The sequence below is a fragment of the Oncorhynchus masou genome, unplaced genomic scaffold (assembly GCF_036934945.1).
Source record: "Oncorhynchus masou masou isolate Uvic2021 unplaced genomic scaffold, UVic_Omas_1.1 unplaced_scaffold_1339, whole genome shotgun sequence".
Classification (NCBI taxonomy): domain Eukaryota; kingdom Metazoa; phylum Chordata; class Actinopteri; order Salmoniformes; family Salmonidae; genus Oncorhynchus; species Oncorhynchus masou.
The window spans coordinates 147,744-169,368 of record NW_027003272.1 but is presented as its reverse complement, the minus strand read 5'-3'; the positions used below and the strand labels follow the sequence as shown (position 1 = coordinate 169,368).

The window sequence follows — 21,625 nt, the reverse complement described above, 5'->3', positions numbered from 1 at the left end:
CCGAGAGGGCCAGCTCCGAGAGGGCCAGCCCGGGAGGGCCAGCTCCGAGAGGGCCAGCTCCGAGAGGGCCAGCTCCGAGAGGGCCAGCTCCGAGAGGGCCAGCTCCGAGAGGGCCAGCTCCGAGAGGGCCAGCTCCGAGAGGGCCAGCTCCGACAGACCCAGCTCATGAGCTCCATCCGCAGCAGATTTGTGTTTAGAATGGAACATGAATGTGTTTATGCAGCAAATGTCAGTGCATCGATTCATTCTCTAATTAAACCCAATCATTTCAAACTAAAACGTATCGTTCCTGTATCTTATTTGAGCCCATGTATCTAGGTATCCATCAAATTATCTTTAAATGGTAAGATGCATATTCCTAGTGTGTGTATGTGTGTGTGTCAATCCTATTTATGTGTGAATATGTGTGCGTGTGCCCAATAGTGTGTGTACTTATTAATGAGTGTAAATGACTGTGTCTCAGGACTCCCTGGCAGCAGAGATTGAAGGCACCATGAGGAGAGAGCTGAGTGTCGAGGACGAGGTGGCTTTCCAGGACCAGAAGTGAGTATAGAACACACACACACCGACCACAACAAACACACACACACACACACACACACACACACCGACAACAACACACACACACACACACAAACAGAAGAGCAACAACAAACAGACAGCACACAAACAGAAGAGCTCTTCTCTAAATCAAAGTAAGAAGCTCCTCCTCTCTTCCTCATCTCCTCTAAATCCCCCTCCCTCTAACTCCCCTCCTCTCTTCCTCTCCTTTCTTCATCTCCTCTAACTCCCCTCCTCCTCTAACTCCCCTCCTCCTCTAACTCCCCCCTCTCTTCCTCTCCTTTCTTCATCTCCTCCTCCCCTCCCTCTAACTCCCCTCCTCCTCTAACTCCCCTCCTCCTCTAACTCCCCTCCTCCTCTAACTCCCCTCCTCTCTTCCTCCTCTAACTCCCCTCCTCCTCTAACTCCCCTCCTCCTCCTCTATCTCCCCTCTCTTACTCCCTCTCTCCCCGTCCCCAGAGTTTCCCAGAAGAAGGTGTTTCAGACTGTACGCGTGGTCAACGAGTCGGTAGAGCGAGCTGCGGCGATGGCCACGCCCCCTATCCCCGGCTCGGGAGGCAGCTGCCTGGTGATGACGGCCCAGCCCTTCCTGTCCGCACAGGGGATCGACCAATCCCACGGCCGCGCGACGTGAGTTACCCAGGTTGATCCTGATTGTTAGACCTGCAGTCTAAAGCACCCGTATTGACTGTAGTGGATTCATTGAGTCAGTGGCAACAATATGTGAAAGAATTTAAAGCATATTATTTGATATGATTTAATTCAAACTTATTTCAGTGAATTTAGAGCCTACAGAGGAGTATATTTGGGTAAGCATGTGTTTGTGTTGCGTGTTTGTCTTTGTAGTAGGGATGAGGTCCCGCTCGGCAAGCCTGGCGCACCAGGAGGAAATGACCTCGTGTCGGCGCTGCGCCGCCTCTCCCTGCGGCGGCAGAATTTCCTGTGCGAGCGGCAGTTCTTCCAGGCGGAACGCGACAAGAAGCTGGAGGCCCTGGCTGGGGGCGGAATCGGATGTGGAGGGGAGTGGCTACAGTTCACCAATGAGCAGCGTCATGTCATCCTTCACCAACCTATCAGAGTTCTCGGTCTCGTCCAGCTGTTTTAAGACCTTCCTGCCTGAGAAGCTGCAGATCGTCAAGCCCATGGAGGGTAAGGATACGTTCATGCTTTAAGTGTAGTCATGATAATGGGCGCGTTCCCGGCTGTGCGATAAGCAGCCCCGCTGCACAAATTTACCAGTGATTGAATGCCACATCATCTTTTGCAGTCAAGCATCAGATTTCAGTATGTTAGGCTGCGTTTAGACAGGCAGCCCAAATCTGATATTTTTGTCACGATGATGATTGGTGAGGTGATTGGTCAATAGACCAATATCTGATGTGAAAAGATCTGATGTGATTGGACAAAAGACCAATTAGTGAGAAAAAGATCAGAATTGGGCTGCCTGTCTAAACACACCCTTAGAGATGTGGTTACTGAATGTAGGTGGCCTGGAATGCAGCCAAAAGCTATGATATCTATCCAGGAGTTATTCCTGACCCAATATCTATGACGTCTATATTATCATATCTGTATACTGGTACCAGTTTGAACCCACTTGGTCACATGATGATATCTGTCAACTGTAACACTCCTAATTGTCATCTGTGAGTAACGCATTAGACGCCTGACCCCTAACATTTAACCTCTGACCCCTCTAGGCTCTCTGACTCTGCACCACTGGCAGCAGCTGGCCATGCCCCACCTGGGCACCATCCTGGACCCCCACCCGGGCGTGGTCACCAAGGGCTTTCGGCCCCTCCCCCATGATGCTCTCGCCGACACCGTCTACCGCCTCACTGACCTGGAGGAAGACGAAGAGGGAGGCGACGAAGAACAGAAATATGACATGAGAGGTACATACGTACATACATATATATATACATACATACATACATACATAGTGGGGCAAAAAAAGTATTTAGTCAGCCACCAATTGTGCAAGTTCTCCCACTTAAAAATATGAGAGAGGCCTGTAATTTTCATCATAGGTACACTTCAACTATGACAGACAAAATGAGAAAAAAAAATCCAGATAATCACGTTGTAGGATTTCTAATGATATTATTTGCAAATTATGGTGGAAAATAAGTATTTGGTCACCTACAAACAAGCAAGATTTCTGGCTCTCACAGACCTGTAACTTCTTCTTTAAGAGGCTCCTCTGTCCTCCACTCGTTACTTGTATTAATGGCACCTGTTTGAACTTGTTATAAGTATAAAAGACACCTGTCCTGTCCTTTAAGTTAAGTAATTAATGCAAATTAATTACTTAAAAATCATACAATGTGATTTTCTGGATTTTTGATTTAGATTCCGTCTCTCACAGTTGAAGTGTACCTATAATACAAATTACAGACCTCTACATGCTTTGTAAGTAGGAAAATCTGCAGTGTATCAAATACTTGTTCTCCCCACTGTATGTATGTGCATATATATAAAAATATATATTTTTTAAATCTCTATATATATATATATCTATAGATAGATAGATAGATAGATCTCTCCTATTGTAAAATGACTGACTGGTAATATATATATATAAATAAATAAATAATAATTATATATATAATAATGTGCTACATATGTCTTATTAATATAATTATGAAAATAGTTTGATTTAAAATAATTTAGCAGTCTCACTAACAAAGGTTTGGGACTTTTCAGGAAACAGAGGGAAGGAAGGGACAGACGCCTGGGAGAAGAAGGGAGAGGAGGAAGAGGAGGAGGAAGGAGGGATCACCTTCAAGGTGCAGTACTCATCAACACCGGAGGAGAACAGGGAAAGGATTAGGGAGCGTTTGCCGTTGAACGGGCCACCGGTGTCTCCCGTTTCTCCCGTTTTCGTACCAGTACCAGGCTCTCCACAGCTCCCTCTAATCCCGATCACCTGTGACCTCCCTATGACCTCTAATGCCCCCTGTGACATCATCAGTGTCCCGGCCCTCTTGGCTCTGCCCGTCAGTGTAACGTCCATGGCTCCTGTCCAATCCCAGAGCCTGACGGTCTCCTGTCTTACTACTACTACATCCTCGTCCGGTAAGTTTAACAGTTTAACGTTACAGCTGGAATCCTTAATGGTGAAACAGCCGTGTCCGTTTGCGATATTAAAACACCAAATAAGTTATTGCAATCAATGGAGACTGTTTTTCCCCTCTGACATAATAGTCCTCGCCGTAGAAGAGCACGATTAGTTTCACCATGCTGCCCGACGCTCCCCAGCAACAAAAACCATGACAACGTGGTGCAGCGGCCAGTGGTTTCCCCTTACTACGGATTACATCATTTAAACAATCATTTGTGTACAAATGTGTTAATATTTCTTTCCCAAGATAAGAAACTGAGAAGGGTCGTTATTGGAAGCCGTTGGTCTGTGATGGAAGTTTGAATGGTGTGTTTTGTCTCTTCAGTTTATAACCCGGGGAAATGTCAGAGTTCAACGTCTTCCACCTACACCTTTACAACCTGCCGCATCCTGCACCCCTCTGACATCACCCAGGTCACCTCCAGGTACACACACACACACACACACACACACACACACACACACACACACACACACACACACACACGACTATGAAGGTGATTGGTGTTGTGTGTTTGTGCTGTAGTGTTTATGACATGGCTGTGTGGGGTAACATTGTCTTGTCTCTCTCTCTCAGTTCCCACTGTCAGTCTTCTGTCTCAGAGTACACTCCCAGCTCCATGAGGACAGGCCCCAGCACCCCGGTGACCCCCTGCAGGCTGAGTTTGGGGGTGGACTCCTTCCCCCCTCGCCGTCCCCCCGCCCCCTGTGGCCTGGCAAAGCTGGTCCTGGAGAGGGGCATCTCTGCTTCCCTCTCCACCGCCGATGCCCCCCCTCCCTCTCACCTTAAAGCCCCACTCCCCCAGCGTCTCCTCCCCAGCACGCCCCCCAACTCCCCGTCCCACTCGCCAACCCCCTCGCCTGTGCCCTTTGAGGCCCGCGCCTCGCGCCAGCCACCTGTGACAACTTCCTGGCGTCGCGTCCGGCCGAGCTCTTCCTCCAGGACGTGTATGGGCTGAAGTTTGGCCGCACCCATCGCCCCAACCTCCCCAGCCCCGACCCCGCCTCACATAGCTTCAGCCACGGCCCCAGAATCAAAAGCCAAACCCGACCCCATCAATGTAAACTTAGTCGAGAGGCTACGCCGGCTGGGATTGGTCAAGGTTCCCCAGGGGTGGAGCCGTTGTCAGAGTGCCTGGTGCGTCAGGACTCGGCCACCTTCCTAGCCACAGTCGGAGGCAGTCTATTGGACGGCCTGCGGCGGAACCAGAGCCTCCCCGCTATGAGTGGAGCGACGCGGGAAGCCCCTCCCACCATCTGGGCCAGGCCCCACCTCAACCACCCAGCTCCCTAGCCATCGCCCCGCCCCTCTGGGGCAACCTGAAGGGCAGCGCTTTGTCCGCTCTAGGCCCGCCTCCACCTCCCATGCCCCACCCCTTCACTCAAACCATGAAGAAGTTATGACACTACAGGGAGGCAGGGTTTGGAGGGGAGCCAGCACTGAACATAAGCATTTGGGCCCACACCTCTCTCCTCTTTCCCCCTCCATCCCTCCCTGCCTTGCTCCTTCTCCACATCTCTTTCAGACTGATATTCGGTGAAGAAAAGGGCAACAAGTGGGGAAAAGTCCCTCTCCTATTTTCTACATTCTTTTTAAAAGCACAATATTGTTAAAAATGGAAATGTGCATTAATACCACGGTGTATATGCCATTTTAAAAGCCTTAGATTGCCTGCAAAGGGCTTTATTAGCTGTTCCGAGCCTTGCCTGCCTTCCCCCTCCAGCCCTCTAGGAGCGCTGTAGGTAGACCTTCTCCCTGCTCTCTTCTGCTCTGCCCCTGCTACAGTAGTTAATCATCTGTGAGGCTCTGGATGCTCAAATAGATGGGAAGATGACCGAGGGGATAAGTAAGTTGATGAGGGCTTGAGAATGTTAGAGGGATGGGGAAGAAGAGGTAAAATGGGGAAGTGGCAGAATGTTACAGAATGTCAAGGAGAGGAAGAACAAGCAAAAGAAAGAGATGAGAGAGAGAGAGACGAGAAGGACATGAGGGGGATGAGAGAAGAGCAGTGTAAAGAGAAAGAGATGAGAGAGAGGGAGACGAGGGAGAACAGAGATGAGGGGGGATGAGAGAAGAGCACTGTAAAGAGAAAGAGATGAGAGAGGGAGACGAGAAGGACATGAGGGGGGATGAGAGAAGAGCAATGTAAAGAGAAAGAGACGAGAGAGAGAGAGGGAGACGAGGAGGACAGAGATGAGGGGGTGAGAGAAGAGCAGTGTAAAGAGAAAGAGATGAGAGAGGGAGACGAGGAGGACAGAGGTGAGGGGGATGAGAGAAGAGCAGTGTAAAAGAGAGCTTGAGCCTCCAGAGCCTCAATGTCTAGGGGCTTGTTGTTCTGTAGTTCGAATAGCTTTCTAAAGTTCATTTTTAAAAGCAGTAGAGCAGTTTTTCATGTGTATATACGCTAGTTAGACTCGCTACGCCCCTTAGCTTCTCTTAGGAACCAGGCTGGTGCCCATGCACCTTACTACTGCCAGCCCATTGCTAGGGAACTACAATCTAGCCTTCCCAGTGCTACTACTAATACAATGATCCTTTTGCTTTGCTGTCGTCAGGGGCAACTCTTTGTGCATTGTAATAGGCTACAACCAGTCTCTGAAATGCATGGTATGTCCTGAAAACGACACACTTCTTTGCCTACAGGTCCCAGCATGCACCTGGCCCTCTGGGGGTGGGTAGGACCCAGCCGTGCAGCGTGATTGGCTGTAGTGGTCTGACTGACAGGTCCGAGGCTGCTCCTCCTCAGGTCTCCCATAAGGAAGAGGTTGTAAAGCTTTAAAGGAGAAGCCTGTTTGGGTGTTTTTGGTTTAAAGCCATGTGTGTATTTTATTAGACACTTAGTGGGATTGGTAGGTTTTGTTTTGGATGCCGTTAGCCTGGTCCCAGATCTGTTTGTGCGGTCTTGCCATACCCCTATTGTCATTGTCATGTTACAGCACAAACCGATCTGGAACCAGGCTCGGATGCAGCTGGGATGGACTTTTCCTCAGCTTGTGGAGATCTGAGAGGATTTGATTGGTATAACCAATATGGTGACACTTCCACCTAGCCTATCAGAGGGCAAGGTAGATGTATTACCAAATTGCTTACACCTGTCAAATCCTGACAGACTCCCCACAAGTGCTTAGGTTATTGACTGGAAACGGAGAACATGGTAGTCGCTGGAGAGGCTTTTTAACAGCACAGGTCCAAATAGCCCCGCTGAGGAACAGGCCCTTATCTCAGGCCCATGGCGTGCTCAGCTCCGCGTTCATTAGGGCACACCATTGTGGAATGTTCCAGTAGAAATATATGCAGAACAACTATGCCTCTGACATAAGGAATCACGTCAGCTCTATTCAAGACAGTTCTAACGTTCCACAACATTTACCTTCTCAACACGCTCCTGGTACAAGAGGTTTGGTCCCAAACGGGGAACCATCAGCATCCTCGGTAGTAGTGGCTGTACTATGTGTTGATCCAGGTTAGCTCTGAGTCTCATCTCATGTATGGTTCACTATTACTGTGGTTATGGTCTTTAAAGGTACTCTATTCACTCAGCGGCCAGTGGAGGGCAACATGGTGTTGTGTGATATTGAACAGCTATGAGACTAACTGGCCTCTAGTACCTTCCACTGTAATGCCGTTTATTTTAAATCTGAAAGGACTTGATGGGTATAGCGGCACACCCTAAGCATTCTGGGGAAATTACAGCTAGCCTATCAGAGGTCAAGGTCAAACAAACCCCATGTTGTTATTCCTTTCAGGTGTCCTGGAGTGTGTAGTGGGGAGGGGCTAGACTAGAGCCTGGGTACCAGTCTGTGTTCACATGACACAGAGTACATGACCTGGAATGCTAGCAAGACAGGTTCTGTATTTCAAGCTAGCTAGACTAGTGTGTGACCCTTTGACCCTGTGCCCTTTGACCCCATACTTGACCCCTGGTGTGACTCTCAGACGTCCCTGCTACGCCTCTTCTCTCACCGTCCGTCCGTCTGACCTATCCCACTCATGTACTGCACTTTATAACCTGATTTACAGAGATCACTAGTTAGGAAATATTATTAGAGACAAATATTGATATTTAGACCAGGTTATAGCATCAAATACTGTATCATTATCAAAGGTAATAAGTTATTTAGCATTTCATGTAGACATTTAGTTTAATGTTTTGTTGTGCCTCCATTGTGTGATGAACCATTGAAAAGGGAATCCAAGCTGTCATGTTTTTAAAACTGTATATCAGTGCAAACCAAAACTCATTTTTAAATAGAGTGAAATGCTTTGTGTTGGCTTGTGTGTTGTAATACCTATTACCTATGTAACCATGAGGAAAGAGCATCAGTTTTATACTAGGGTTTCTGCTCTGCGGGAGGTATAGGAGGAGAGGCTGTTCGTTCTATTGAATCTAGTTCTATGATTCACACCGTTGGCTCTATTCAGTGTAGCTGATGGGTGATGGTGGAGGTTGTTATGGGCTCTGTGTAACTGATGGGTGATGGTGGAGGTTATGGGCTCTGTCTCGTTGGAAGTGTTCATTATTGGTTTTCGACCTGGCGCCTCTCCTCCATGCTTCATAAAATACCCAAATACCCAATACCCTTTTTGGTGCTTTTGTTTTAATAAAGAAAATGAGAAATTATTTGGTTGTCTTATATTTATTGTCTTATAACTTGTGTGTGTGTGTGTGTGTGTGACACCATTTGTCAGTTCAGTCTTCTATTAGTGTTTGTATGTCAGAAGTGCAGCACTTGGGCTGTTTTGTAAATGTTTAGGAAACAAACTAATTCTGGTTAAATTATGTCATATAAATTGGTGATAGCAGATGGGGATCAGAGGTTGTAGGTCACATCACATGGGGCAGGTCTATACAGAGGTCGTAGGTCACATCACATGGGGCAGATCTATACAGAGGTTGTAGGTCTCATCACATGGGGCAGATCTATACAGGTCTCATCACATGGGGGTATACAGAGGTAGGTCTCATCACATGGGGCAGATCTATACAGAGGTCGTAGGTCTCGTCACATGGGGCAGATCTATACAGAGGTTGTAGGTCTCATCACATGGGGCAGATCTATACAGAGGTCGTAGGTCACATCACATGGGGCAGATCTATACAGAGGTCGTAGGTCTCGTCACATGGGGCAGATCTATACAGAGGTCGTAGGTCTCATCACATGGGGCAGATCTATACAGAGGTCGTAGGTCTCGTCACATGGGGCAGATCTATACAGAGGTCGTAGGTCTCATCACATGGGGCAGATCTATACAGAGGTCGTAGGTCTCGTCACATGGGGCAGATCTTGATGCTGTCGGATGTCTGGCTGAACTGACCCAGAGCGAAGTCCAGTCCAACACCAACCCCACTTCCCACCCCGAAGGCCGCATACAGTGGCTGTGTAAAGTTGGCCCGGAACGTGTGCAGGTGTGCCATGCTCTCCGCCACGCTATAGAACGCCAGGGTGCCCGCGTTGAGGTCCAGGAACAACCCCAGACGCGGCGAGTACGTCACCGGGATGTCCCTCTTCTCATTGTCATGCATTGCCGTGCAACACGTATCTGACAGCTCCAGGCTCCATGATTGGGCGTTGTAGCCAAGCCCCGCCCTGGCGTCCGCCCCCTTCCTGCTCAGGGCTCCATAAGCCACGCCCATTGATGACCCCTTCCCCGCCAATCCACCTCCCAGTAACATCGCTGGGCGGAAAGGGGGCCTGGCACAGCACCTGGGTCCAGCCGTCGAAGCGTTGGGGGCAGTCTGGGTAGGGCTGCCCTGCCCCCTGTAGGGTGGCCTTGGTGTTGCCCTCCGACAGGGTCAGACGCCGGTGGGCTGTCCTCTCGTGTCTAGGGTCAGGGTACAGGCATCTGGGGGAGGGAAGAGTGGGGGGATGGATGGATGAATAGTTAAGTTGTGGGGATAAGGACTCTGCACATTTGGTTGTCAGCTGGTGTGAGTACTCCTTCCCCTTGGCCCTAACCTTCTGAAGTTTTCAGATCTGAAAGTTGTAATCAATATGGTGGATGCTACAATGCTCATACCTTTCCCTTCATGTCTGCAAACATGGAAGGGTGAGGGCCAAGGCCACACGGCAGGGAGCGAACTGGAACAGGCTGTGTCTGTGTAGATGTTTAGCTGTTCTATACTCACACTGCAGGAACTCCTCTCTGCTCCTGGGCTCTGGGGCCTGGATGCTGGAGATGTCTATCTCCCTCACTACAGGAGACGAAGACAGGCAGTATGAGGGGAGAGGATCACAACCAGTGGTGGAAAAAGTACCCAACTTGAGTAAAAGTATACAGTAGATATTTCAATGGAGAGTTACTACAGTAAAAGGGAAAGTCACCCAGTAAAATACTACTTGAGGAAAAGTCTAAAAGTATTTGGTTCTAAATATAATTAAGTATTAAAAGTAAAAGTGTAAATAATTTCAAATTCCTTATATTAAGCAAAGCAGACTGCACCATTTTCTAGTTTTTAAAATGTACATATAGCATGGGCACATTCCAACACTGAGACATCATTTACAAAAGACACATGTGTGTTTAGTGAGTCCGTCAGATCAGAGGCAGTAGGGATGACCACGTGTTCTCTTTATAAGTGTGTGAATTGGGCCATTTTCCTGTCCTGCTAAGCATTCAAAATGTAATGAGTACTTTGGATGACAGTTAAAATATATTGAGTAAAAAGTACATTATTTATTTCAGGAAAGTAGTAAAGTAAAAGTTGTCAAAAATATAAATAGTAAAGTATAGATACTCCAAGAAACTACTTAAGTAGTACTTTAAAGTGTTTTAAATTAAGTACTTTACACCACTGATCACAACAAGGGTAACCGTAAATATAGGGCAATATGCTTTCCTCAGATGTAGAGAGGAAGAACTGGAGAATGAAGAAAATGACTGAATGATGACTCACATGCAGGGAAAGCTGGCATCTGATTCATGATGGGGTCAGGGGTCGGCGGATCCAGGAAAAGGCTGGTATTCACTTCCGGTTGGGATTCCGTCAGTGCACCCATCCCCCCTGTCAAAACAGTATGTTTATAGCCATGATTTTCAAACAATGTGCTGTGGCACCTGCAAGGTACATTCTGAAGTACATTACACAGTGTCTGCACTGGAGAAAGGCTAGTAAGACCAGGGTTTATGACCTCTGATGGGGTTAACGCGTTGAGGGTCGGGACCATAGAGATATATAGAGGACTCATCTTTGTATCTGTGCCATTATAGAGTCTGTGGCAGCATGGGCAGCGCTAATTAGGCAATTTCCATTTTCCCGATTGGCTGATCCCTCCTGATGACCCGTTGTACATGACTCCAAGAATGTCACGAGGAGGGATTATCCAGTGGTCTTGGAAGCCACCCAGTTGACTACATTAAAATGGTGGAAGCCCTCAATGGTGATGCCCGTGCTAATACGGCCTTTTAGCTACTAGAGGCCTCAATCATTCTCTCGGGTCGGGACTCACATGGGCTAACTCCACCAGTGTTGTTGTTGACTGGCCCAGGGGCCGGTGTGGCACGTCGATGGGAACGGAAGAGACTTGCTATGGATCCCATCCGGGTGAAAGCTCCTGAGGCTGGGGTGGCTTGGGTAACAGCACCGTGGGTAGGGGTGGCTTGGGTAACAGCACCGTGGGTAGGGGTGGTGGTGGGTTCTGGTCTGGGTGTCTCTCTCCGGCTGGGAGTAGGGCTGGGTCTGGCTGGCTCTCTACGACTTGGAGTGGGGCTGGGACTGCGTCTGCGCGTCTCTCTTCGACTTTGGGTAGGGCTATTTCTGGCTGGCTTTCTCCGACTCTGAGTGGGACTAGATCTGGTGCTTGGTCTGGGGGCTGCCTCTCTGGCTGTGGAGAGATGAGAGGTATTACTGGGTGAGCATGGCTTGGTAGGTCTAGAGGCGTCCACATACGGTTCGGTTTGCTTCTAGCAGAACTCGGCTAGATGAAACGAACGTCTGACGTCTTGCTTGAAAAATCTCAGTATTACTGTTTGGTCCCGCTTGAGCCACTGTAGCAACAATATACCCAGTAACACTTCCTCAAAATAGAAGAAAATAATCAAGATAAATCAAGAAATGTGCAATTATTTTTGACGTTTTTTGCCAAGGAGGTCCTAGTCGCGCAATGTTACATCTAACTAAAATGTTTGGTGCGGTATTTCTCAAGTGGAAAAATGTGCATTAAAACTAGCCAGCAAACAATCCCATTCATTGCTCCCACTCCTACTAGGCGCAGTACCTAGTCCAGTAATACCATTGACCAATCACAGACGAAGGGGCGTAGACTTCAGACTAACGAACATCGACTTGCCTCAAGGAAAAATGTTGTGTTGCTGAACAGCCGAACCAAAACGTCACAACGTTTCATCATCATAAATGCTTAAACTGTTTAGACAATGAAACATACAGTAAGCTTAAAGCCTGTCACTTCCCAGTAGAAACAGTTCCATCATATATTATGAAACATTTTTGTGACGTTTTGGTTGGTTTTGGTGTTCGCCGGGCGTTTGCTTGGCTGTTGGCATACACTACATTTTCTCTAGAGGCAAGTGGAAGTTCGGTAGCCAAAGTCTATACGCCCTTCGTCAGAGATTGGTCAACAGGACTACTCTTAGTAAGAGTGGGAACCATAGATGGGATTCTTCAATTAAGTGTTTGTCATTCAACAAGAGATGACTAGTTTTCATGCAGATTTTTCCACTTGAGAAATACCGCACCAAACATCTTTAGACAGATGTGAAATGATGCGACTAAGACCTTATTGGCAAAAAACGTCAAAATGAATGACACCTGATTTATCTTAGATTAATCCAGACTATTTTGAGAAAGTATTACTGGGTATGTTGTTGCTACGGTGCTTCAAGAAGGACAAACAACAGTCATGTTGACGCCTTTTCTCATTTTTTAAGGGACGGTCATGAGGGAGTATGCGAGCACAGACGTTCGCTTCACCCAGCCAGGTTTTGCTCGTAGCAAACCAAACCTATGTATCCGGACACCTTTCTGATTGGATAGAGAGAGAATGAGAGGAAAAGCGAGGCAGTTGAGTAGATTTTATAAACACTCTAATGATGACTGAATTTGTAGTATTGGTCAAGACCACCTGAGGGAGGTGGTCAGAGATACATTTATGGAACTGATATCTGCAGTTATTCTTAAGAGGTTCAGGATGTGACACAGTACGGATGGAGGAGACAGGAAGAAGGAGCATCACAGATGATAAGGAGATGTTCCTCTTGTGAGGCAGGCCAACCTGTGGAACCGGTTTTGTTCACAAAGAAATTCTGGGCTTGTGTGTGTGTGTGTGTGTGTGTTACCTGGTTCTCTCTTCTCTCTCCTCGGCCTGTCTCTGTCAGCTAAAGGAAAGAGGTAGAAGAGAGTTAAAACCCCTTTACACGCAAACACACACACGCAAACACACACACACACACGCACAAACACACACATGCACGCAAACACACACACACACATGCAAACGCACACACACACACATGCAAACGCACACACACACACATGCAAACGCACACACACACACATGCAAGCACACACACATGCAAACACACACACATGCAAACACACACACGCAAACACACACACACACACACACACACACACACACACACACACACACACACACACACACACACACACACACACACACACACACACACACACACACACACACACACACACACACACACACACACACACACACACGTCTGACCTCGTGGTTCCTCTCTGCTCCGAACATCCTGAGAGCGCAGGCCTACACCTACAGAAGGAGACATGATTAAGCTGATCTAATGTTTGATCATGATCGTCATAGTGAGATTTGTAATGAAACTAACCACATGACATCACCCTACCACGTGAGTTAGGACCTCGAACCGCCACGGAGACAGTCGGTGTGGGAGCTGAAACACGACGCCAAACGTACACATCATTATGTGTCATTCAATGACCCATCACAAACCGCATGTTAAAACCGATACAGGAAACAGTCGCTACAGTACATACCTGCAGGACGGTTGTTGTTTGTTGTTGTTGTTTTGGATCCCAGACCAGAAAACACTGAGGAATAGTTGAAATAAAAATAAAATAAAAAGGCACAACACTCACCATTAAAAACATACATTTTAACCATTAAAAACATACTGTTTAACCATTAAAAACATACTGTTTAACCATTAAAAACATACTGTTTAACCATTAAAAACATACAGTTTAACCATTAAAAACATACAGTTTAACCATTAAAAACATACAGTTTAGCCATTAAAAACATACAGTTTAACCATTAAAAACATACTGTTTAACCATTAAAAACATACTGTTTAACCATTAAAAACATACAGTTTAACCATTAAAAACATACTGTTTAACCATTAAAAACATACTGTTTAACCATTAAAAACATACTGTTTAACCATTAAAAACATACTGTTTAGCCATTAAAAACATACTGTTTAACCATTAAAAACATACTGTTTAACCATTAAAAACATACTGTTTAACCATTAAAAACATACTGTTTAACCATTAAAAACATACTGTTTAACCATTAAAAACATACTGTTTAACCATTAAAAACATACTGTTTAACCATTAAATACATACTGTAACTATTAAAAACCTGACTATGATGATCCTTCATCAGGAACAATAAATCATTATTTCAAGTTAGGTATTTCATATCCAAACTGCACAATGAATGATGATGAGCAATCACTCAACGAGACAAGTGAAAAGACCAGCACCAAAAGGAACAGGCACTGAGTATAAAGCATTTGCACTGCGGAAATTAAATATTGCCTTTCCTCACATTATTTGCTGTTGACTAAAATGTCCAATTCAGATTAGTTCACAATCTCAATGAATTATTAAAGTCCAACTCACGCTGCCAATAAAGAAATGGGAACTACTCACAACTTCTGAACCCTCCCGTCTTCTGGCCGCCATTTTGTTTTGCTATGATGGGGGAAAAAAGTGCAGTGAGTAAGTTCAGTCTGTCAATCCACAACTTAAATGTTTATTGGTAATCGATAGCTTCTTGCTCTGGTCCAGGGCATTACGAGCGGCTTGCTTATGCTGAGCCTTCTTCAAGCCCCACAAAACACCCTGGACCAGAGCTAGAGACATCCTCTGGACCAGAACTCACCTTTGTCTCCTAAGGTGAACAGTGTTGTGTCATTCACTGAAGAGAAGGATGAGAAATTACAGTTTATTAACTCATGGACATTGTATTGATCCACTGATATCAGTCTAAAACGTAGTGTGGAAAAAATACTCTGTCTTTATGACAATATTTATAGTGAACAAGGTGATGGAGATCTCTGCAAGTAGTGTGTGTGTGTGTGTGTGTGAGTCGATGTGTGTGTGTGTAGTGTGTGTGTGTGTGTAGTATGCATGTCCTCCACTCTGACACACCTGTCTTGGTGATCTTGCCCAGTTCCACGTTGCACATGTCCTCCACTCTCTCCCGTAGGTTCAGGATGGCTTCACGTACAGGCTCAAACGTAGCCTCTGGATTGGCCACCACACACGACAGATCATTACACTCAAACGGGCTGCACAGAGACTCACAGATCTGTAGGGCGGCGCACAGGAGAAGGTGGAGGTGGAGAAGGAGGACAAGAGGATGGGATGGAAGAGGGCAGAGATGGAGAAATGAAGACAGAAAGAAAGGCAACGACAGAAAGAGAAGACACGTCATTTAAGAAATAATGACTTTTGTGATCGAAGCTGCACATTTCAAACATGACTAGGACAATGCTGCTTTTTAACTATTGTCCCATCCCAGATGTGGTCTTTCACACCCTGGCAGCCATGTCCAATATGGCCATCAACCAGCTGCATGCAGCTAAAGTGGATCAAAAATATATAAAAGGTACCAGAAAGAGACAAGCGTCCTACCTCCAGGAAGTGGATGTTGTCTTCACAGCGGAACACCTCCTTCATGTCCTTGTCTCTCCTCTTCAGCTCCGAGATCTCAGCCTCCAGCTTGTCCACCACGTCCTGGGCCTCGCTTACTTTCTCCTGCCCAGCCTGGTTCATCACACCCTCCACCAGCTCCTGGAGCCTCTCCACTGAGCGCTGGAGCTCCGACAGCACTGTCTCTGTGTCATCACGTACCCTGTCTGCTGAGCGCTGGGGACACAAACACAGGTATGAAGACATACGCACACTGGTACTGTATGGAGGTGGATAGAAAGGTACTCACTGAGGAACACACACACACACCTACGCACTGGTGTAATGATGTGTAATATAATGTGGTGTGGTGTAGTGTGATATTGTGTAGTGGGGTATAGTGTAGTGGGGTGTAGTGGGGTATAGTGTAGTGGGGTGTAGTGGGGTATAGTGTAGTGGGGTATAGTGTAGTGGGGTATAGTGTAGTGGGGTATAGTGTAGTGGGGTGTAGTGTAGTGGGGTATAGTGTAGTGTGGTATAGTGTAGTGTGGTATAGTGTAGTGGGGTATAGTGTAGTGGGGTGTAGTGTAGTGGGGTGTAGTGTGGTGTAGTGTAGTGGGGTATAGTGGGGTGTAGTGTAGTGGGGTGTAGTGTAGTGTGGTATAGTGTAGTGGGGTGTAGTGAGGTGTAGTGTGGTATAGTGTAGTGGGGTATAGTGTGGTAAGTGGGGTGTAGTGGGGTATAGTGTAGTGGGGTGTAGTGGGTATAGTGTAGTGGGGTATAGTGTAGTGGGGTGTAGTGGGGCATAGTGTAGTGGGATGTAGTGGGGTGTGTAGTGGGGTGTAGTGGGGTATAGTGTAGTGGGGTGTAGTGGGGTATAGAGTAGTGGGGTGTAGTCTAGTGGGGTGTAGTGTAGTGTAGTTTCTGTAGTGTGGTGTAGTGAGGTGTAGTGGGGTATAGTGTAGTGGGGTGTAGTGGGGTATAGTGTAGTGGGGTGTAGTGGGGTGTAGTGTGGTATAGTGTAGTGGGGTATAGTGTAGTGGGGTGTAATGGGGTATAGTGTAGTGGGGTGTAGTGTAGTGGGGTGTAGTGTGGTATAGTGTAGTGGGGTGTAGTGTGGTATAGTGTAGTGTGGTATAGTGTAGTGGGGTGTAGTGGGGTGTAGTGAGGTATAGGGTAGTGGGGTATAGTGTAGTGGGGGGTAGTGGGGTATAGTGTAGTGGGGTGTAGTGTGGTGTAGTGAGGTGTAGTGGGGTATAGTGTAGTGGGGTGTAGTGGGGTATAGTGTAGTGGGGCATAGTGGGGTATAGAGTAGTGGGGTGTAGTCTAGTGGGTGTGTGAAGTTTCTGTAGTGTGTCCTAAGCCCTTACCTTTGTTGCCTCCAGCATCTTCTTCATGTCTTTCAGCTCTCCTTCTCTTTCTTTCAGTCTCTGATGATTCTCTGTCTGCACCTCAGCCAGCTCTTTCTGCAAAACACAGTCACATCAACTCACTCCTGAATGGACTGGAATGCAGTCTGGAATGCTCACTGGCCCACAAAGACAACTACATAAGATATGGCACCACCTTACTCTACACACACACACACACACACACACACACACACACACACACACACACACACACACACACACACACACACACACACACACACACACACACACACACACACCTCTAATGAATCACCACAGCAAAGGCTGAATGAGAGGCAGTTCTAGGTGTGTCCAGATCAGCTGTGATGGGACACAGACCAGCAGCCTGTATGAATGTTTTGATCAGACTGTATTTACATGTTTTTGTGGATTGAGTCTGTACATGCTGGTGTGTTTGATTAATATTATAATAATAATATATACCATTTAGTAAACGCTTTCATCCAAAATGACTTACGGTCATGTGTGCGTACTGTATGTGTGGCCCCAGCGGGAATCGAACCTTGGCTTTGCATACAGAGCCACACAGGACCTGATTGGGTGTTGTTTTGTTGTAAAGGTCATGAGTAACCTTGCCTGAGACCTGAAGACTTGTGTTAGCTCCCAGAGCGAATGACTAGCCTTTGGTTCAGCGGGATAACACAGTCTTGTGCCAAGCAGTTGATCACATTAGTGGGTGGGTGTGGTGGTGTCCATGTACAGCGCATTCGGGAAGTATTTCAGACCACTTGAGTTTTTCCACATTTTGTTACGTTACAGCCTTATTCTAAAATGGATTAAATAAATACAAATTATTCACCAATCTACACACAATACCGCACAATGACGAAGCGAAAACAGGTTTTTAGACATTTTTGCAAATGTATTACAAAAAAAACTGAAATACCTTATTTACATAAGTATTCAGACCCTTTGCTATGAGACTCAAAATTAAGCTCAAGTGCATCCTGTTTCCATTGATCATCTTTGAGATGTTTCTACAACTTGATTGGTGTCAAAATGTGGTAAATTCAATTGATTGGACATTATTTGGAAAGGCACAGTTGACAGTGCATGTCAGAGCAAAAAGCAAGTCATTAGGTCGAATGAATTGGCCGTAGAGCTCCGAGACAGGATTGTGTCTAGGCACAGATCTGGGGAAACCTAAGCACACAGCCAAGAAAACGCAGGAGTGGCTTCGGGACAAGTCTATGAATTTCATTGAGTGGCCCAGCCAGAGCTCGGACTTGAACCCGATCTAACATCTCTGGAGAGACCTGAAAATAGCTGTGTAGCGATGCATCCCAACCAACCTGACAGAGCTTGATAGGATCTGTGGAGAAGAATGGGAGAAACACCCCAACCAACCTGACAAAGCTTGAGACGATATGCAGAGAAGAATAGTAGAAACTCCTGAAATGCAGGTGTGACAAGCTTGTAGCGTCATAACCAAGAAGTCTCAGGGCTGAAATCGCTGCCAAATGTGCTTCAACAAAGTACTGAGTAAAGGGTCTGAAAACTTTATGCAAATGGGATATTTCAGTTTTATATTTGAATACATTTGAACAAAATCCTAAAAATCTGTTTTCGCTTTGTCATTAAATCAAATCAAATCAAATCAAATTTTATTTGTCACATACACATGGTTAGCAGATGTTAATGCGAGTGTAGCGAAATGCTTGTGCTTCTAGTTCCGACAATGCAGTAATAACCAACAAGTAATCTAACTAACAATTCCTAATCTACTGTCTTATACACAGTGTAAGGGGATAAAGAATATGTACATAAGGATATATGAATGAGTGATGGTACAGAGCAGCATAGGCAAGATACAGTAGATGGTATCGAGTACAGTATATACATGTGAGATGAGTATGTAAACAAAGTGGCATAGTTAAAGTGGCTAGTGGCTATCCCATTATGGGGTATTGTTTGTATATTGTTTGAGAATATATATTTTTTAAATGAATTTAGAATAAGGCTGTAACGTAACAAAATGTGGAAAAAATCAAGGGGTCTGAATACTTTCCGAATGCCCTGTTTATGTCTGAGGGCTTACCTGTCTCTCCGTGCGCTCTGCCTTGGTGGAGCTGGTCTCATGGTCCTTGTGCTGGTTACTGGTGCACAGCCAGCACACAAACATCTGGCACTGACGACAGTAGAACTCCTGCAGGTACTTGTGCTCGGTACAGATCTTCTGCGCCAGCTTGCCCGTGGGCGCAATCAGCTCGTGCTTTTTCAACTCCGCTTTCGTCTGATGCGGTTTCAGGTGGGCGTCGCAGTAGGACGCCATACACACCAGGCAAGACTTCACCGCAGCCCGCTGGTCTCCAGCGCCGTGGCACATGTCACAGGGCACGGCCATGGCTGGCAGCCTGCTGACACCACCACCACGGGAACCTCCCTTGGCTCTACCCATGGTGTTGGCACGGTGGGCGCTCCGGATGGACTCCCTGGCGGAGGTGGTGAGGGCCCCCTTGCGGAGCTGCTCCACGGCCTCTGCCAGCATGGTGTTCCTGGACAAGGAGGGCTTGGGACAGAATGTCTGGCGGCACTGGGGGCAGCTGTAGACTCCAGGGGAGCGAGGGTTGTCCTTGCTCCAGTAGTCCTTGATGCAGCCCATGCAGTAGCTGTGGCCACACGGGATGGTGACTGGCTCATTGGGGAGGTCCAGGCACACAGGACAGTTGAACTGCTCCTCCGTCCACAGATTACCACTCATAGTGAGACCACAGGTAGCAGAGGTGAATGTAGACTATTACAAAGAGAGAGAGAGACAGAGAGAATAGAGAAAGGCAACTGAGAGGAAAAAGTTGAGGTAGAGATGGATGAAAACAGAAATGGGTAGAATCAGAAAGAATGCTGTACACAAAGATAATGACACACTGTACAGCACAGAGATATGAGCTGATATGTAGCTACAGAGCAGAGACACACAGAGATATGAGGTATAAGACAGAGGTATGAGTCTGTCCAGGGTGTTAGTCAGAGAGTGGTGATCTCATGAGATGGACCAATGGTGTTGTCGGAATAAAAGGTAGAGAGGTAGAAGTGCGGGGCTAGAGTCACAGAGCTGGTTTAGGGAGAAAAACAGGAGGGATGAGTTTCTTTGTGATGTCACATACCATTACAGTAACTAGAATAGAATGTCACCAGCATGTCACAGTAACTAGAATAGAATGTCACCAGCATGTTACAGTAACTAGAATAGAAGGTCGCTGGCATGCTACGGTAAATAGAAAGAAGGTCACCGGCATGCTAGAGTAACTAGAAAGAAGGCCACCTGCATGTTACCGTAACTAGAAAAGAAGGTCACCTGCTTGTTACCGTAAATAGAAAGGAAGGTCACCTGGCCTGTTACAGTAACTAGAATGAAGTCCACCTGCATGTTACAATAACTAGAATGAAGGTCACCGGCATGTTACAGTAACTAGAATAGAAGGTCACCTGCTTGTTACAGTAACTAGAATAGAAGGTCACCTGCTTGTTACAGTAACTAGAATAGAAGGTCACCGGAATGTTACAATAGCTAGAATAGAAGGTCATCGGCATGTTACAGTAACTAGAATAGAAGGTCACCAGCATGTTATAGTAACTAGAAAGAAGGTCACTGGCGTGTTACAGTAATTAGAATAGAAGGTCACCGACATGCTACAGTAACTAGAATAGAAGGTCACCGGCATGTTACAGTAATTAGAATAGAAGGTCACCTGGCCTGTTACAGTAACTAGAAAGAAGGTCACCTGCCTGTTACAGTAACTAGAAAGAAGATTACCTGCACGTTACAGTAACTAAAATAGAAGGTCGCTGGCATGCTACAGTAAATAGAAAGAAGGTCACCGGCATGCTAGAGTAACTAGAAAGAAGGCCACCTGCTTGTTACCGTAAATAGAAAAGAAGGTCACCTGGCCTGTTACAGTAACTAGAATGAAGTCCACCTGCATGTTACAATAACTAGAATGAAGTTCACCGGCATGTTACAGTAACTAGAATAGAATGCCACCGGAATATTACAATAATTACAATAGAATGTCACCTGCATGTTACAGTAACTAGAATAGAAGGTCACTGGCATGTTACAGTAACTAGAATAGAAGGTCACCGGCATGTTACAGTAACCTAAATAGAAGGTCACCGGCATGTTATAGTAACTAGAATAGAAAGTCACCTGCTTGTTACCGTAACTAGAATAGAAGGTCACCGGCATGTTACAGTAACTAGAATAGAAAGTCACATGCTTGTTACCGTAACTAGAATAGAAGGTCACCTGCTTGTTATAGTAACTAGAATAGAAGGTCACCGGCATGTTACAGTAACTAGAATAGAAGGTCACCGGCATGTTACAGTAACTAGAATAGAAGGTCACCGGCATGTTACAGTAACTAGAATAGAAGGTCACCGGCATGTTACAGTAACTAGAATAGAAGGTCACTGGAATATTACAATAATTACAATAGAATGTCACCGGCATGTTACAGTAACTAGAATAGAAGGTCACCGGCATGTTACAGTAACTAGAATAGAAGGTCACCGGCATGTTACAGTAACTAGAATAGAAGGTCACCGGCATGTTACAGTAACTAGAATAGAAGGTCACCTGCTTGTTACAGTAACTAGAATAGAAGGTCACCAGCATGTTA

At 46.2% G+C, this 21,625-nt stretch overlaps 1 long non-coding RNA gene and 2 pseudogenes across 1 annotated transcript; 2 read left to right on the top strand and 1 right to left on the bottom strand.

Annotated features, from left to right (window-relative positions):
• Positions 1 to 377: 377 nt before the first annotated feature.
• On the top strand, positions 378 to 5,226 carry LOC135530418 (trafficking kinesin-binding protein 2-like; annotated as a pseudogene).
• Positions 5,227 to 5,960: 734 nt separating this feature from the next.
• On the top strand, positions 5,961 to 8,307 carry LOC135530421 (uncharacterized). Its single transcript, XR_010453840.1, has 2 exons — positions 5,961 to 8,135; positions 8,173 to 8,307. It is a non-coding gene; the product is annotated as an uncharacterized LOC135530421 (long non-coding RNA).
• Positions 8,308 to 8,647: 340 nt separating this feature from the next.
• On the bottom strand, positions 8,648 to 19,854 carry LOC135530420 (uncharacterized; annotated as a pseudogene).
• Positions 19,855 to 21,625: the final 1,771 nt, after the last annotated feature.